The following is a 4204-nucleotide window of genomic DNA, read 5'->3' as shown; positions in this document are numbered from 1 at the left end:
AACGTATCCTACCCCTCGTTTCCTGTGGCTGAGGCTGAGGGGAACAGTTGCATACCCTGATAAGCCGCTTGGGGGGAAGCCTATGCAGTCGGGTAATCAGCATGTTAGATGCTAGCAATCAAGAAACAATCACAAGATCTCATCATGTTTATGTTGCGGTGCTATTTAAGTGAAGGGAGATTATATAGCATCACATAGTGTTTCTCATCACAGGGTTAAGAGGGCACAATTCTGGTAGAATATTTATATTTTAGGCGAGATGGAAAAAACTATAGCAATACGTAGAGACCAAATAGAAACATTTCAGCCTTGAAGTCAGTCAAACGTCACACATCTTCATAACATGAGCATTCCCTCTTACGCCACAACCCATATACATAAAAGGCTTTGCACACAGCTGCAGATGTTGATAGACAGCGCTGTTTGAAGACGGCTGAGAGCACTCGAATGCTTAACAGGTGTGGGGAGGTTTCAGCGCGATGCCTATCGTGTTACTGTGGGATGTGCAACAGGCATCAGTCAAAACAGTGCAGACAGCGGAGCGTGAGCACAGTATGAATGCCACATGTACAAAACGTGATACAGAGAAATTGCAGTTACATGTTTTTCCATGACAACAGGAACATGTACAGCAGCTAATCCAGAAGCCTGTTTTTTTTCATTGTTTTTTTTTTACAGAGGTGTGCTTGTTACTGGAGGGTTACTAATTTAAATTATGGGATGTTTAAAATTTAAATAAGCTGTATGGTGTTCTGTTTGCTTGCAGCTGTGGAATGATAATGAATTCAATTTAAGATTTCGGGCAGTTACGACAGATTAAGGAGAATAGGTTCACTGTATGGCAATTATAATTACATAATACTTTGATGGCATTAGCTGGTTTCCTGTCAAAGTTTGGCTCCATGAAGACCTATTATGTCTACAAATACATTTCCACCCATGCTAACAGTATGCGGTCTATTTTGCAGTGTTGTGGGACTCCTCCTATTTGCTCATTCACAGAGATAAATCTTTGCTTTACTTTCTAGTTTCCTCAATTATAAAGATAGCACAAGAAGGTTGTGGTCCCAGGCCACTGCAAGTACAAATTGTGTGATAACACTGTGTTCAATTTTAATCCTGACATTTCTACTGGTAGAGAGAGTGACAAGAAATGCATTTAACCAGTAGCGGCGCGTGGCAGGTCATGCGCTACACTTGAACACAGAATGTCACTGTGAGGCCATATTTTTCTCTTAAGTTTTAAATATCCAGCTAATTGTATGCATACTATAACAGAACAGTGGAGATCCGGTAAACGACGCATAATATCACCTGTGTTGTTATTTTTGCTCTCGATTTCTCACACTTGAATCCACCCAGCCTATAAGGAATTGCTGTCATATTATTGTAGGGTGAAAGCCTTTCATAGTCAGCGCTGCAGCTTCCTCTGTAGTATACCCTGATGTCATGCTACCTTTTAACCACAGAGCCTCCCTGTAGTGATGTTATAATTGCTTTATCTAGCTCAGGCTTCTTTAAATGACGCCTAATTGAGGGCTTTCGCCGCACCCTTTCCTCATGCTGCTCCATGTGGCAATCAACCTGCCACGTTATCACCACATCTTAATAAAAACTAAAATGATTGGGCCACAACCCAGGACTTCCCACAGCAATAGGAAAACGAAGAGGGTAAAAACATCCTGACTCAAACGACATGCAGAGTGAGCTCTCAATGCACAGGATGTAGAGAGATTGGTGGTTTGAGGGATGTCGGTGAAGTAGAAAGGGGAGGAAAAAAGAGAATATGACTTGTCACGCAAACGACAGAGTGGACCACACGACTGGGAGGAGCTTTGTGTATGTTTTAGAATTAATGAGCCTTGGTAAGCCTACAGTATTTGAAACATTTACACGCTGAAAAAGTGGTTGGCATCCAGGATAAACAAACAGTCATGCGAGTTTCAGCTGCATAGTGAAATCCCTCTTGAAAATATTGATTTAAAGGAAATTACTGATTATATCAATGCATTTCCAGCAGCCACATGAAACAGAACATTTGTTGAATGTGTCTTTTGTGTGACGATCCAGCTGTTTAAATGTTTCTGCACATGTTAGTTATTATGGGAAACATGTTAATTGCATAAGGGCTACACAGATGGAGCAGATCTCTCCTCTTAAAGCGTGTCTCATGACAGTTTAACACCTCAAGCTAAATCCGTGATACAAACACCATAGATTTCTAAAGACACGGTGAACTTAAGATGTTTGGGTTTGATGTGATAATATTTTAATATTATCTCAATTTTCTTTGAAGGTATTGGTTTGTGTATATGTGTGTGTCCATGCAGTGATGGTTTAAGTTCACTGTTAAGGTCACTGGGAGGCATATTGAAATTTAAACCTCAAAATGTTTTACTACATAAGGTGTATTTTCAGTTAATATGGTGGAAATTATTAAGGAAAATATCTACAGCTCCAGAATAGAAAGATTAGGTAAAAGCAATGGCAGTGATAGCATCTTATCAGTCTATGCTCAGTAGATTAAAGGGTAGTTCAGACGATAGGATTGCCTAATAGAATTATTTGGACTGAAAATTGATGGTAAGTGCTTAAAACTTCCTGTGAAGTTTGTCTTTTTATTCAATTTTATCATTGATCTGGATCTCCAACTTTTGTATGTGCTGTTTATTTCTACTTGTTGCTAAGTTTCAACTTTTTCTTTCAAACTAAATAAAACTATTCTTCAAACTTACTATTGCAGAATGTTATGGCTGGGCTTCAGATAGAAATTGAGACAAATTTTAGATAGATAGATCAGACTACGGAAAAGTTCATCCAGTGAGGCGGAATTGACAGTAAGACTTGAAAATGTTTTCACATAGGCAAAAAATATGCGCTTATCCTGGGGGGTTATGAATCTGCTTTACAAACGTTCAGAGACATATGGAAACAGGAGAGAGAGTGGAGGGAAATAACAAAAAAACCCAGAGTTTAAGAAAAGAGTTCAGTTAGAGGCTGAGCTGAACAAAACACACAGGCAGATTTCCATCACACAATCTGTCACAACTTGGCTTAGTTGTCTATCACGTGACCTAAAAACAGTTCCGTGATAACATGTCGTTTCATTTGTGGGAGATCATAAACCCGTTCTTTAGTGTCGGATGTGAATGGCCTATCTTATTATGACTGTCCACTGACTTGCTATTGATGACACCTCCCTGTTGTGAACAAAAGTTCGTATTTAGGTCACGTAATGACACTTGTGATATATGGTCAAAAGCTGTGGGAAAGGCTACTAAGTAAGCAAAGTAAGTAAAAGCTAGTCGGTAAACCTTGAGTATAGAATTTTCTGCTGAGAATCCGTAAGAATTACATCCAGATTAGAAGATTTCACACCTCGACATACTGTCCACTGACAGAGTTCAGTGGCAATGCAGTAAGAAGTGTGACGTTTAATATATGTAAGATGGAAAAGTAAGGATGTGGCAATGGAAGTGGAGGAGGACATCCAAATCTCACCAGAGTGAAAGATTTTATACAGTGTAATTCACAATCTAGCCGATATTATACAACATATATTCAGGAATTTGGCTAGGTGCATTTGCTCAGGTTTTGTGCTTGAGTGCAGATTTGTGGTGCTTGTGCTCAGTTTGAGTGTTTCTATTCTTTTGCTGCTTAGTGCTTGCACTAGGCTAATATTGCAATCTTTATTCAAAATTATTAAAACAAAATAAAATACAATCAACTTGAGGATGAAATTGCAGTAGTATGGGAAATAATTGGGTTGGCCCCACCGTTGTAAGCCCCAACATTGGCTAATGAGCTCATTGATGCATCCCTAACTGTAGTACAGTATAGTGATATGACCTTGGGTTTAGCCACTCTGCATGATGAGTACTCTTGCTTATATGCTATTTAATGGACAATTGTACACTCAATTGATTAAAACCTTTAATTATGTATCTCCGAGGAAGTCCTTAGTTGTAGTTTTCTTATGTTTGTTTTGTTTCGTGATTTTTACTAATAAGAGCTGGGTTCTGTGGTGTGTTGTGCTTCATTAACTGTGACCACAGTCTTTGCCTAACTTTAACCATATCTGCTTACCATATTATTTCAAAAACATTTGTTACTGACATTAAAAAAATTTACATTGGGATTTGCACGTCCAACATTGATGTTTTTGTCTGGCGACAGGGTCGGGATTTTTTATCAAAGATAAACC

The 4204-nt window shown here is 38.8% G+C and overlaps 1 protein-coding gene across 1 annotated transcript in view; it reads left to right on the top strand.

The window, feature by feature from the left end:
- The window catches only part of si:dkey-12h9.6 (macoilin-1), a 56147-nt gene that overhangs the window by 17714 nt on the left and 34229 nt on the right, over positions 1-4204 (top strand). The window lies entirely within an intron of this gene.

This window comes from Micropterus dolomieu, linkage group LG10 (genome assembly GCF_021292245.1).
Source record: "Micropterus dolomieu isolate WLL.071019.BEF.003 ecotype Adirondacks linkage group LG10, ASM2129224v1, whole genome shotgun sequence".
Lineage (NCBI taxonomy): Eukaryota > Metazoa > Chordata > Actinopteri > Centrarchiformes > Centrarchidae > Micropterus > Micropterus dolomieu.
The sequence above is the reverse complement of the archived record's forward strand: the minus strand, read 5'-3'. Positions and strand labels throughout refer to the sequence as shown.